The 15,002-nt window shown below is 39.4% G+C and overlaps 1 protein-coding gene and 1 long non-coding RNA gene across 7 annotated transcripts in view; one reads left to right on the forward strand and one right to left on the reverse strand.

Moving 5' to 3' along the window:
• Window positions 1-1,751: 1,751 nt before the first annotated feature.
• LOC110674091 lies at window positions 1,752-2,724 on the reverse strand. Its single transcript, XR_002498637.1, has 2 exons — window positions 2,509-2,724; window positions 1,752-2,443 (listed from the first exon to the last, which is right to left on the reverse strand). It is a non-coding gene; the product is annotated as an uncharacterized LOC110674091 (long non-coding RNA).
• A 1,971-nt stretch (window positions 2,725-4,695) lies between these two features.
• Window positions 4,696-15,002, forward strand: part of LOC5567294 (chloride channel protein 2) — a 167,937-nt gene continuing 157,630 nt past the window's right edge. For 4 of the 6 annotated variants that reach the window (XR_002498647.1, XR_002498656.1, XR_002498646.1 and 1 more), the window contains exon 1: window positions 4,696-5,349. The gene's annotated coding sequence lies outside the window, so the exon portion shown is untranslated. The remainder of the gene's footprint in view (window positions 5,350-15,002) is intronic. The other 2 variants (XR_002498649.1, XR_002498650.1) reach the window with 2 other exon arrangements.

A 15,002-nucleotide genomic window follows, 5' to 3' on the forward strand; every position in this document is an offset into this window, starting at 1 on the left:
TCACAAGACTAATAAGAGCAACGATGGACGGTGTGCAGAATAGCGTGAATATTTCGGGTGAACATTCCAGTTCGTTCGAATCTCGCCGGGGACTTCGACAGGGTGATGGAATTTCGTGCCTGCTGTTCAACATCGCGCTAGAAGGTGTCATGCGGAGAGGCGGGTTCAATATCCGAGGTACGATTTTCACAAGATCCAGCCAATTTGTTTGCTTCGTGGATGATATGGATATTGTCGGCAGAACATTTGGAACGGTGGCAGACCTGTACACCCGCCTGAAACGTGAAGCGACAAAAGTCGGCCTGGTGGTGAATGCGTCAAAACCAAAGTACATGCTGATAGGCGGAACCGAGCGCGACAGAGCCCGCCTGGGAAGCAGTGTTACGATAGACGGGGATACATTTGAGGTGGTTGATGAGTTCGTCTACCTCGGATCCTTGTTAACGGCTGATAACAACGTTAGTCGTGAAATACGGAGACGCATCATCAGTGGAAGCCTACTATGGGCTCCAGAAGAAGCTGCGGTCGAGAGAGATTCACCCTCGCACCAAATGTACCATGTACAAAACGCTAATAAGACCGGTGGTCCTATATGGACATGAAGCATGGACCATACTGGAAGAGGACCTGCAAGCACTTGGAGTGTTCGAACGAAGGGTGCTTAGGACGATCCTTGGCGGAGTACAGGAAAACGGTGTGTGGCGGCGGAGAATGAACCACGAGCTCGCTAGGCTCTACGGTGAACCCAGTATCCAGAAGGTTGCGAAAGCCGGAAGGGTGCGCTGGGCAGGGCATGTTGCAAGACTACTGGACAACAATCCTGCAAAGATGGTGTTCGCGTCGAATCTGGTTGGCATAAGAAGGCGAGGAGCACAGCGAGCGAGGTGGCTTGATCAGGTGCAACAAGATCTGGAGAACGTGGGCCAAAATCGAAGTTGGAGAGACACAGCCATGGACCGAGTAAATTGGCGTAACATCGTTAACGATGTTTTATCAAATTAATTGATGTAACACCAACTAAATAAATAAATAATCACGCTCTGTCTAAGTTGTTCTGCACCATAAATACTAAGCAACCATGATCGATATCACTGCCAACCTAGCAAAGAAAATCAATCTTTGACATCGCCTTTCTTGTGAAAAATCTTACCGCGTTTGGTGTTCCCGCATTTCATATTTGCTTTTTAAACGCACACAGCAATATAATCCTTATCAAGTTTATTTGAATATTTTCTTATTTCTTCTCAATATGAACCTCTAATTGAACACCACAGCCGTGACTGCTCGAAAGTTAATACTTTGATCGCGTCGCTTGCTCCTGCGGGGGCGAGTTATAAACATATGTTCGTTGTACAATGCGATTATCAAATAATATAGCGAACCCAATTAGGCGTGAATACATCATGAATCCTATCCCCATCCTTTGGTAACTACTAGATACTTACTTTATTCTACTAACCAATTATCCTTTCCATTTCAACTGTGAAGATGCAGAAGATTCTTAGGTCTCTAGGAACAATGGATATCTAACTAACATTCCTTCCTTTCTCCGATGATCGTAGGGACGACGCCTTTATTGACTTTTTTCAGCTCTCGGTTTGTGCACATTAGATATGGTAAGCTAATCCGAAGTCCCATTCATTGAAACTCTGTGCAACCTCGATTGATCTGGTAAATCACGTAGTAGCAACTACGAATTGTACGATCATCTTATAGTAACGTAAATTTCGATATAAAGCGACAATTCGTGCTTTTCCATTTAAATTTTATGTATTCTTTATTGTTCATTTTGAATTGAATAGGTTGGATTTGACACTAATTGATCCATAACTGTGGGGTCATTATACATTATTTGAACCTTATTGAAAATTAATTACACTATATATTGATCATTGATATTCTGTTTCATTGCGTTGATTTTCGCATGAATATATGAAAAAAAAAACCCTAATGAATATTTATTGTAAATAGTACAAAGTTAACCTGTATCGATAATGATGTTGCCATTGCAATAAATCCATTCACGGTCGAGGCTCACCGCTGTTCAGCCAGTCGGAAAGTTTTGGTTGATCCGCGCGATTGAACGTCGGTCAACTGACTAATTCACGCCATCGTACCTAACAGAGCCAACCGCAGAGATCGTTGAATCGAGCCATGGAACGTCGCTGAAAATGAAATCAACTCTTAGCGGGTATGATGTCAGTAAACTTGAATCGCACGGAGCCTGCCAAGTGAGAGAGTCGACGTCACATCGATGACGACACGTAGCGATCTCTTCGAAACGGCAAATGCAGCTTTCGTTTCCTGATAAGATATGGTTGTGATGGTTGATTCGTTGAGAACAAGTGGAATGTTTTTTAGTCAATGTCCAAAACTTTTTTGCGAGTCCAGGAAGTTCGAATGAAATACAGGAGATTTCGTTGCGTTCAGACACGCAAACCAGCTGTGCAGAAAAAGAACGCCATTAGAAATAATACCTATTCTTTAAAATTTAATTTCGACACGAACATAGACTGCAGTCATCATCTACATGATCGGAAGAGGAATCTTTCAACTGGCATCACTCGGAACTGCAAGCACGTAACAAAAACCTCAAATAACTGACCCTACCTTATGTTTGGCTACCTAGCAATCACGGTCTTTGAGTTATCAGTCGTCAGCCAGCAGTAAAATAACAAGAAGTGGCGATCGTCGTCTTCAACGCCACGGATGAGCGAAATTTGATTGAATTAAGGGTATGCGATATTCGTTTTTTTCATGTCGATACGAAATGAAGCTATGCCTGATGATATGAAGGATGAGTTCCATGAGAGCCTAGATAAGGCGTACTGAGAGTGTCCAAAACATAAAACAAGAAACGGTCGTATTTTGAACCTTTTAAGGAAGTGATTTCGGTTTATGTACCAATTTGTTATTTGAACTGCGTATACTGGTTATGGCTTTAAGACATTTCGTCGAATGACATTTGGTCGAATGACGTTTGGTCGAATGACATTTGGTCGAAAGTACATTTGGTCGAAAGGACATTTGGTCGAATGGACATTTGGTCGAATTGCTTTGGAACATTTATTTTGGTCGAATGACGTTTAGTTAAACGGAAATTTGGTTGAAAGCTTATTTTTAAATGGTTTATTGAAAAATCATTTGATCATTATGCCAAAATCTAGGATTTCGTTTATTATTCAACTGAACTTGAACTTTTAGGAAGCAGTTTTTAGGTACATTGACTGAAATATTTAGCTCTAGTGAATTTATTATTCTTTGAAAATATCATCATTCTTCAAGCTTTTATATTATTACTCAACGATGTGAACATAATGTTTTCATTATTATTCTTTTGAAATGCCAACGTTCTTAATAATGAACTATTGATCTTCATTTGATGGAATAATTAAGAGAGAGTGCTCGGGATCTTTCTTTGAGTTCCGGGTTTTGCAGCTTACGGACGTGGGTAAGATTTTTGAATGCGGAAATCAAGATTAAAACGCCAGGAAAAAAATGCTTTAAGGAAAACCTTTATGACGAAGTAAATGCTAGGTGTCGGTAACTCTCCTTATGGCCAATTGGCTTATTGTGACTTGCAGCTTAATAACTTTCCTCAAGTAAATATATGGCTGTGCTGGCAGTATTGATGACCTCGGGTAAAAAACAGAGTTTGCTGTAGAAGGTATGTTTTATTAAAAATGAGAAAAAGGGCTAATTCTATGTATCGGGTAAGTGAATAATAGTTGACTGAGGAGACAAAAGTCGGCTTGAACACGCAGAACATGCCTGAACAAAAAAGCAACATGAATCATTAAAAACCCAAGAGCTTGATCAATATGTTGGAAGAGCGTCCATCAAATTGAATAAAAAATGTTACTAATCGCATAGAGATTGTTGGTAAAATAGCTGATACGGTTATTCAATCACTCTTGTATTAGCGCCAAAATGCTACTCTAGAAATATTCTATGCTTTCTGTTGCAACTAAACCTTTTCGACCAAATGTCCATTCGACGAAATGTCCGTTCGACCAAATGTACTTTCGACCAAACGTCATTCGACTAAATGTCATTCGACCAAATGTCTTTCGACCAAATGTCATAGATTCACTGGTTATAGCCAAGTCAATTAACATGCCAAAATGTAGAGAAAAACTTTGAGAGAAAAATGCTCACACGTCGAAAGTAATTCAGTTATAAGCACTGTTTTTCATTATTATGGACCTCTCAATACATTTTGGACACCCGGCATTTACATTTGATGGAAGACCAATTAACCGTAGGATCATTGTATCAAATAACACCAATTTACGGAATCATTCGAAATAGTGCATACCCTTATTGAGTACGGTGCGATCGCGTGTTTTCTGTAGAGAAAACGGGATTAAAAGAGAAATGGGAAACTGATCAAGACCCGAGCAAATGTAAACTTGATCTGTGGTTTACAGACCTTGCGAAACATTGAGAATTTCCAAAAATTAAAGATTTTTTCAAGCCGTACAATCAGGGGCTATTGATCTATCTAATGTATGATGGCCAAAGTCAATATTTGGACCTATTTCGCTTAAAGCTTAATCAGGCGATGCTTCCGCATAGACTAAAAATCAAAACGAACCTCCATTGGTCCTCAAAGTTTCTTGTTCGGGGTGACTCACACCACTTTTCCTGCCGCTGAGGTTGTGTTTGGTTTGGAAGGAATCACAATCGTCGTCACGTCGTCAGTCGCTGCACGGACGGACTTTGGATCGGTCGTAAAGGTGTAAACCCTTCTGCTTCTGTTAGCCCGAAAGCGCGCGTGTTTTCGTTACTTCGCCCTTCAAGTACACTAGCTACCGGTAGAACTATATCGTCGCCCATCATTCGCAAGGGTTTGTGGTATTGTGTGTATTTTGCTGAAATCGCTTGCCCATTATCACGTAGTGTCGCTTCGCTGCGGACGGTCCATTTCACGGTGGTTGCAATTTCACTGGATCAGCAATTTTCGAGAGACGAATTCAAGCGGCCTCCAGAACATTCCATCGGTTTCGCGCGCGCCCGAGTTTCGTTCTACTCTCGATCACTTCACGGTTGCATTCTTTGGAAAAATGGAAAGAAACTGAATCCATCGGGATCGAATTTCTAGGTTGCAAGCACTGTTTACAAAACAAAGCGCTAAGAAATGTGCTGTGGAAGCAGTCGAGTCTCAACTTCGTCGTAAACATAGTGTGAAAGTGAGCTGTTGGTCTGCAGCAGAGTGTTATCTCTTATCCGATGAGAATTCAGCGGTTGGATGCAGATTATATACAATCTGAAGTGAGGGACTAATAGGGTGTACCAGAAGAAAAAAACAATAATGGTTCGATAAGTCATGGTGCTCAATCCTAGAATGTAAGATATGCTTATTTACAGTCCTTTTCGTAAACATTCTAAGTCGCCACAATTTTCAGAAATTACACAACGATTTTCAAAAATTGCAAAATAATGGCGAATGCATTCCGATATGGTTTCTAATACCCTCGAGTGGTCTTTCACGAAATTGCAAAAAATGTTGTACGCAGCTCTTTGCAGAACTAGATTTTTACAGCACTCGCAATCGAATGGACGACTTACTGTAAAAATCATCATTCTGCGGCTTGTTCCGTAAACTACCATTACACAGTGTAACGAAAATCGTGTCTCAAGAATCATTCACGAGACGTGACGGCGACAAGACATAACACTTATCGTTCTTACAAATCGTCAAAAAGTTTTAAAAATTATCGACGAAAAGGTAATTTTTAAATTTTTTGACGATTTGTAAGAACGATAAGTGTTTTGTCTTGTCTCCGTCGCGTCTTGTGAATGTCGTGTAGTTCTTACGTTAGTGCAAACTATAAAAATGAGTAGTCTCAAGAATCAAATTATGTTTCTCTAGTAGATTTATCTGATCTGATGCCGTTCTCAGAAACGTTCCAACACGTCACAACTTTTAGTAACAGATCGCCAAAGTTGTACAACACACTGGTTTAATAATGTTTACATGAAATTAAAAGCACTTTTTGAAACCAAAAAAAAAAAAAACTGTTGAGCATTTAAAGTATTATGAACTTTATTAACAATAAATGTTATACACATGAAATTTTAAATCTGTAGCAAATTAAGCGACTAATAAGCGGTTTCTTCACCACCGCTTAGTCCCTAAACCCGGTTTAATCGTATGGGTAAACGTGGTTTATGGCTTAAGGTGAAACATCTCAAAATCCAAAGATGGCCGGCACAATGGCCGACTTGTGCCCCTACTCACGATTTCACAGGCACAAAACTGGAGAAATAGTTGGCACACGTTTCTGATCTTCTTATTTTAAGCTTTCTGCTAGTGCAATCTTAGAAGTTGATTCAAAACTGTTTCACCTTAAGCGAAGGTGAAGAAATCGGTCCTTAGTTACTTTCAAGCTGGCAATATTGCATGCAAGTTAGGCCGGAACAAATTAGAAATTTTACTTTTGTCTCCCCCCCTTCAAAATTTTCAAAAAGTCAGAAGGGGAAAATAAATAAATTTTCTTATTTTCAGTGTTGATTTTCATTATTTTTCGTGTTTTTTGCTAGTTTTGCAGTTTGTCTTTACTGTATTACATTGATTAGATAACAGGTGTTATTGGATTAAAAGTCCTCAATCTGTTTGTTTTACTGTACTGTAACAGTATGGCCTATGAAAATAGATTTTTTGCAATTCCGTTGTATATCATAACTTTTACTAACAAGAACTTGATCAACATTACGGCCTACTTTTCCAACCAAGAGAAACAGTGCTGAAATGTGCTACTTTTCAGCACTAAAAACGGTATCGAAAAGTAGCACTTTTCAGCACTGTTTTGGGAGATGTCAAATCAATATCTGATTGCCTTTATACGTCATTTATTGAACTGCTCTATATCTCTAAATAACTTTGTCAACTTGGTCTGGTTGAACATTCATTGTCATTATAAGCTCTATTCATGAGACTTTCAGCCCGTGGCTGGTTCGTCTCCGGTAAAAAAATTGTGCATCCGTTTGAAGATCCGAATTGAGTCGTATCGGATCGTCAAATGGATATAAAGTCAGGGGCTATTTGACTGTGATGGATTATGAGTTGGAATCTGTTGGAATAGTATCGTCTTGTGGACGATCACTTCATGCCGACGAGTTCATTCTTGCCAGGAGCTTAATGTGGCGGTTCGTGCAGGCAATTGAGCACAAAATAATAACTTTGATATTGAAGGAAAATTGTATGCAGCGTCTTACCTGAAAATGGAATCGGCAATGGACCAATGCACGCGTTCATTCTTTGACGTTTTAACGGTGCCGTGTTATTTATGTTACCATGGCAACGAATGAATTCGGCACCGCTCAAACGTCAAATTAGTGAACTCGTGCATCGGTCCATGGACCAATGCACGAGTTCACTACTTTGACATTTGAGCGGTGCCGAATTCACTGGTCTCCATGGTCACATAAATAACACGGCACCGCTAAAACGTCAAAAGATGAACGCGTGCATTGGTCCATGGAAGTGGGAAAATATGTGACAGTCATTCCACAGCCTACCTGAGCTTGAGCTTGAGCTTGATTGGCCGCCCGTGGATGCACTCCAGTATCGCCAGATCAGCTGCACTTACACAAGGAACCAACCGAATGACTGCTTGGGACTAACAGGCATCCTCAGTGTATAAGTGCTGGTGATCTTCTATTTTTAGGCAACAATGGCACCTGCCACGTCAGAATGCAGACCAATGAGGGGAAGGGGGAGGAATTGATGATGCATTGAACTGACTCCCACGTAGACCGTATATTCCACTGCATCCACGTCAGTTCATGCGGGAGTGTATGGATTGGAGGAAAAGGCATGGCAGAGAGGTTTGCTTTTGTGGTTAGCAGACTGCCTATGTATCAGGCGTAAGAAAGGCGTGCGCGTGGAAGTAGGAAGCGTTAGGGAAACGGTTTCTTGTCCGTCTCTGGTTCTAGCGTTTGCTATGAACGAATAGTATTTTTTTTTGGGTGTGATATATTTAGAATGGAAGATAGAAGCAAGTGAGAGATATACAACTACTAAAGTACGAGGAAAGGGAAAGAGACGGGCCTGGGATTGAACCCATGACCTTCTGCATATGAAGCAGAAGCGGTAGCCATCAGACCACCAACCCCGTCAGTCATTCCACAGCCTACCTGATTGAGGAAAAGTGTGATGTTACTACGCATGAAAGCTCATGTGGGTTTTCTTGAAATATGTTTATGATCCAAAAAATGATCTAACTATAACGGCTTGTTTCGTAATTGCAAAAAAGTTGTACACAACTCGTTTCAAAACTCGATTTTTTCAGCACTCTTCGTATTTGTCCAACTCGGCAAGCCTCGTTGGATAAACGTACGATATCATCATTTTGCAACTTGTTGCTTAAATAAATATTTTATGATTTATATGAATTCTTCTTCTTCTTGGCATTATGTCCCCACTGGGACAGAGCCGGCTTCTCAGCTTAGTGTTCTTATGAGCACTTCCACAGTTATTAACTGAGAGCTTTCTTTGCCAAAGTTGCCATTTTCACATTCGTATATCATGCGGCAGGTACGATAAAAAGACACGGACACCGTCTTCAGCCATTTAGCTGCACAGACTGTAATCTTAACACTAGACAACGGACAAGCATGCTCCAATGGTACAGCCGAGAAACATTCTTCACGAAAACTTTCAATGGCTGCAGCGGGAATCGAACCCACACCCCATGACACGATACGCTCATTGCCTGACGACACTAACCGCACGGCCACGAAGCCCACTTCGGCCTTTAATGCCCAGGGATGTACATGTTGGACCAAATTGAAACAATCTAAACATGATTTCAAATTGCATATAAGTGCAACATTTTCGCAGTCTTTTTGAAATTGTTAATAGCTAGAGTACAATTTGAAAACCGTTTTATGAAAAATGTTATGCGATCGATGTTAAGAACAATAATAAAAATATAGTGTTTATTACTAAAACATTTCGTTTTGACGGGTATATGTGGCAAAACATGGTTTTTCACCATATGAGAATAAAAAATGATAAATTTCCCTGAATTTCAATTTTATTATTTTTTGTCCCCCCCTTGACACATTTTGTTGGAAGGTGACAAAAGAAGATTTTAAGATTTGTTACGGCCTTAGCTGAAATAGTCAAATATTAAATTTGGATTCAGCAACCCTCAATTAAGTAAATACACGGATAAAAATCTGATCCCCACACCATGATTTACAAATCATGAAATTCATAAATTGGTTAGGTCATAATATCAGGATCACAAACCATGGTTCCTGGAGTCATAATCATGATTCCTCATTAGCGTAACATCCAGTGTGAAAACACTACGCGGCGCACTTTGCTTCATCTCATTCGTATCGATCACTCCAAATTCAAGATAACGAAGTAGTTGAGTGGTAGAGTACGTGGCTCACAATCGGAAGGTTCTTGACTCGAATCTTAATGTATGCTATTTTTACCTTTTTTTATTTTGTCGATCATAAACGGATGCGCGACTCAGCATTTTTGGCATTTGAATCATGATTCCGAGCAATCAGCTACAAAAACCTAACGCGTGTGTTGCGTTACGGCAATCTGACTCATGATAGGGTAACCAATATAATTTGGACCCCTATATATTTTGGACCCCCTTGGCCATTTTCCTGCAATTTTCCCAGTTTAAATCGAAAGACCAACTCAATTTGCATGCTATTTAGGAAGATAGAACATGTTCGTACTTGCATCAACCGTTTGTGCAAAGAAAATGTGTTTATTTTGTCTGAAATTAATTTAATTTAATCGGTGCATCCATGCAACCGTTACACCACGTTACACGCAGAAATTGAAGCCGTTAGATATTTTTCAAATGTAAACTAAATCTATTTCCAAATTTCTGGACAAACAGCGTAGAATTTCTTCGGTTTTCCATTGTCGTTCGATTGATTAGACTATGGGCAAGCATACTATACATCCAGTGTCATGGACTTTGTCGCCAAACGATAAAAAAATGCCGGGGGTCCAAAATATATACTTTGAGGGTCCAAAATGTATTGGTGTGTCCAAAATAATGAAAAACAGTGCTTCACAATTCAATTATTTTCGACGTTTTTTGGATCCTACATGTCCGTTTGGGTATTTTTCTCTCGTAGAGGAAGTTTTTCTCTACATTTTGACAAAAGAATATGATTTGGTTACGCTGTGCAATTAATTAATTGGGACACAATACTAAAATCACTTCCTTAGAGGGTCCAAAATACGACCGTTACCCTATCATGAGTCCAAATCATGGTGTATTTTTATAAGACGAAAACACGCTGGAATCACAGACAAACAGACGTCACACTCTCATCATTGTCCATCGACCACCTTTTAACGTTCGATTCAAAAATATGGTAGGTGGCCAATCCGCCACCTGCAGCGCTCGCATCGTTTTTGTTCGCGTTTGACGTTTATACACTACCGCCATCTGTTGGCCTGTCGGCCAAACACATTCATTTTAGAATTGGGCGTTCATGCCCTCGTGACTATGATTTTGATCAAGATTTGTTCTAAGTGTTACGTCTGTTTGTCTGTGCTGGAATCATGATATCATGAATCATAATCTTGTTTTTGGATTCTGATTTCAACCCGTGTAGCGGTATTTTGGTGCTTGAAACAAAAACGTGTTCCGCAGTGTTATACAACTATTTGCAGACATTGCAAAGTAAGAGTGAATGCATCCCGATAAGATTTTTGATACCCTTAAGTGGTCTCGTACGGAATCACAAAATAATGTTGTAAACAGTTTTAGGCTGACCATAAGCTAATTGGATAAAAACTGGAGAAATCAAGAACAAAAACGAGACAATCATAAAAGACGAAAAAATGCTCTCTTGGATAAATCTCTGCTTAATGATTTCTGGAAAATATCGAAAAGTAAAAATTTCACTATAAAATTTCATTCCAATGGGTTACATGCATGCCCTGATTTGCTACTCGCCACACCGTAACGCACATGTGCTAGTTTCTATGCAGGAAAAATCGTTAAAAGGTAACCCGAAAAATATGTGTATGGCGAAATGCATCTAATGAATTGTTTCTCAAAATTGGAAACTATTTTCGAAAAAATATTTGGTACCGGTTGTGCGTGATGATGATGGCTATCACGCCTACCAAATATTTTTTCGATTAAAGCTTTCATTCACAAAATATTTGAAGTTAGATGCCTTTTCCCATACAAAATAAAATGAGAAAACTCCTGCTGATCAACTGTGGGCACTAGCAAAGCAGGTAATCCATTTGCAACTCAAAAAAAAAGTGTATCCTGGATTGGCAGATTTTCTGTATTAGCAGACAAAATCTTCAGAGCGTGTCTTTGCTCCTACTTTGGCAAATTTTCCCGCTCAAATAACGGCTGTATTGTAGTTAAATTTTAAATTGAAAAAATGGTCGATTTGAGCATTGACACTTTTTATCATGTTTGACGTTCACTTCGTCGACAAATTTCCACTGGAGTTTTTCCTTTTGAAAAGTTCTAACACTAGGGTTGTTCTTATCTGACTGTTCAGGAGGGACAGGGAAATCAAAATATACACAAAATTTGAGTTTAAACCAAGGGCTGTGACGAAATCTAAAACAAATGTTCTTTTGGACTTAAACCAACGAAAAACATTCGAAAATTGAGTAAACATGTGTTTCTGGCCTAAACTTAAGCGTTTGGTACTAACATTGGAACAGGGTTTTAGGACCCTATTAAAATTCTGGTAGATATCGATATTTTTACAAAATTCAAGTCGAGAACAAAGAGCAAATGGTAGAGAACACTCAGCCGACCGGAGAAAACTGTCATGAGTATCAGGCTAATGGCATGAGCGGCGGTGAACGAAAAAGGGGAGGCGAAATCGAAGTCGAATTCGCAATCCACACCTAGAATTATATGAAAGACCGATCAATATACAGCGATTTTTTTTTTGTATTTGTATTATGTATAATTTTTTTTGTATTTGTATTATGTATAATAATGATTTTGAACTAATGGCTAATAAGAAGCCTTAATTAAATATGCATTTTCAAAAACTTTTCCTTGTGATTCACGCATTTTGGCGCCCTTCAGACTGGCACCCTCGGCGGGTACCAACCTGACTAGCCACACGCTACGGCTCTGAGTGTTTATAACAACGTTGTGAGTGACGCAGCTGAAAAAGTTAATAGCACTCCTTGAGCGTTTGTCTTCCAGAGATGGGACACAAGTATTTCCACCTTGTGTCCTAGTTAATAATCTTTGGATTAAGCGCCATTACTCACTCTCTGAAACAGGAAGATAAATTGACCCTAGCGTAGATTGCATTGAAAATCAGCAGTTGAATCGGAACAGACTCACTAAATCCGGTCATTTCTCTTAACACTGAATAGAAAAGCTGTCACCGCAAGAAGTTCCAATCGTTGAAAAGTGGAACGCACATCTATCATAATTAACGGCATGAGTCCATCATAGACTGGCTCTTGAACAACGCCCCCCCCCCCCCCCCTAGATATGTGGCTTAGGATAAGAAAAAGATCTCTCAAAATTTCAACTCAATTCGTTGCGCTACCAGCTGGCTCAGAATGCCAAGTACACTAGTTGACACCCTAATCAACATAATTGCAGAAGGGTGTTCTGGATTTAAGTTTATTTTCATTTACATTTCAGTTGTTGACAGTTAGGCTTAGATCAGAACTCCATGCATGTGCCTTGCGCAGCAACTCGCCCAGCTTCATAGGTGGCTATGATACGTCTAGTGGGAACCATCATGCTATGTTGAAGAAATATAAAATAGTATTGCAGATCTACTTCAGATTGGTAAACAAGATTCAACTTCTTATGAGCTTTTATTGGCTTTACTTGGTGAACGCGATAGTACTCAAAGTGGAAGGGAGCAAGGAAAGTAATGAAAGGATACGATGGATAGAATCGCAAGTGAGCGATAAGAGAAATTAATAGAAGTTGAAAATTAACAGAGGGCCATATGTGAACAACACAATCGAAACGACAAATTGTTACCTAACGTTCTGGTCTTGAACGGCTAGATGTTGTAGTGTTGGTCACTACTAACCAGAGCTGGGAAAAGTTCTGAAATTCACACTACCGTAAGCAAGCGTAGCAAATCACAGTCAGCGGAGCCAGTGAAACTCACGCGTTTCGCTGCTGTAGGTAAAATGCCTTGAAAATAGCAAAACACCCGTTGCTAAGGGCAACCCAAAACTACTATAGAAAAATATTCTATTTCCCGCATTTACAGCCTTCAATGACACTACTGATTTAGAAAATTCATGTACCCAACATAGTCTACTTGATGAAATTCACAATTTTGAACTACTGTATTAGAAGAGCCACGTGATTTTCGCAAAAACTCAAGCCTACTACTATTACCATTCCCAGCTCTGCTACTAACCCTAGACAGGCAAAAAATTGTCGCCTCGACCTGTGAATTATATTGTTCGGCCTAATTTACAGTTCTATCGATCTATGGCATATTTTCGAGGTGAAAGCCGCGTTACTTATTGGATTTTTCGCGCCTCGTCTCATATGCCCCTAAATCGCCTAAATAATCTTATGTGAATCCAAATAAAAACTATTTTTTTTGCCGATTTCTTGCAGAAATTTTCTACACCGATTCCCGTTTGAACTGCATACTGCGATCAGAAAAATGAGCCTTCTTGATCGATTCCTTGCAAAAATTTCCCATGCATCAAGATAGGCCAAGAAATTACTTTTCAGGCTTTTTTTGCTGTCTCTTCTGTCTGAGATTTTTAGCTCTGGGCTAGTTCATCTCGGGACCAACGGCTTACTTCCCTTCCGGCTACGAACGATCAAGTGCAAATTGATTAGAATTTTTTCCAATTATTCATCTGATAACCTTTTATGAAAATGCAAAAAAATGTTGTACGCAACTCGGTGCAGAACTTGATTTTTATAGCACTCGGCAAGCCTCGCTGGATCACACGATTCGTGCTGTAAAAATCTTCATTCTGCACCTTGTTGCGTAAACTACTATTTTGCAATTTCTCATCGTAATGGGCTGTTTTTCATCACGCCAATCTGTCATGAAACGGCCTATGCAGTATGCAGTGCGGGAATAGTCATTACGCAACTGAAACCAGTGCTGTAATGATTTATTACACTACGCTTTCTCATTACGCAACTGTTTGGAGTTGCGTAATGAATCATTACACAACGATTTTTCAGAAATTGTAAAATGATGGTGAATACATTCCGATATAATTTCTGATACCCTCAAGTGGTCTTTTACGAGATTGCAAAAACTGTTGTACGTAACTCGTTACAGAATTCGATTTTTACAGCACTCGTTGTAATTATCCTACTCGGCAGGCCTCGTAGGATAAATTTATGACTCGTGCTGTAAAAATCATCATTCTGCAATTTGTTCCGTAAACTACTATTTTGATGCTATAGAATAGTATTGTATGTGGGAATAAACATTGGACATACCTAATGAAGTGTGCATCAATTGGTTCTGTGTAGTATACAGAATTTGAACTAGTGCAGTAGTTGTTGAATTGCCTAGCTGTGAGTCAGCTGCTGGCAGTGAGAATAAAGTGGTTTCGTTTCGATCGCGTAATCCAATTTTATTGGTTGAAATTTCTGAAGACCTACATGTATTATATATAAGAAATTTTGTATGGATACTGTAGACATGTTGAAAAAATCGGTTTATATGATTTTTTTCTTGCAGTTCAAACCAACTTATATCGCAAATCAAAGTTTACGTCCTATTCTGCATACTTGGGGACTTGCATGAATAAGAAGACTTAAAATATTTATACAACCTTGGTGACCTGTAACTAAAAATTGTGACGTGTTGGAACATTTGTTGGAACGGCATCAGATTAAGGAACCCCACATTATTTGATCCTAGGTACACGCAAAAATGTTATATTTGTTACGCTGTGTTGTTGAAATCTAAAATTCTAATGCCTTAAGGCAGTGTGCAATGCTTATGAAATCGATTTTATATAGATTTTTGAAAGATCTGTACACAAAAAATTG

The sequence above is a fragment of the Aedes aegypti genome, chromosome 1 (assembly GCF_002204515.2).
Source record: "Aedes aegypti strain LVP_AGWG chromosome 1, AaegL5.0 Primary Assembly, whole genome shotgun sequence".
In the NCBI taxonomy this organism is placed as follows: domain Eukaryota; kingdom Metazoa; phylum Arthropoda; class Insecta; order Diptera; family Culicidae; genus Aedes; species Aedes aegypti.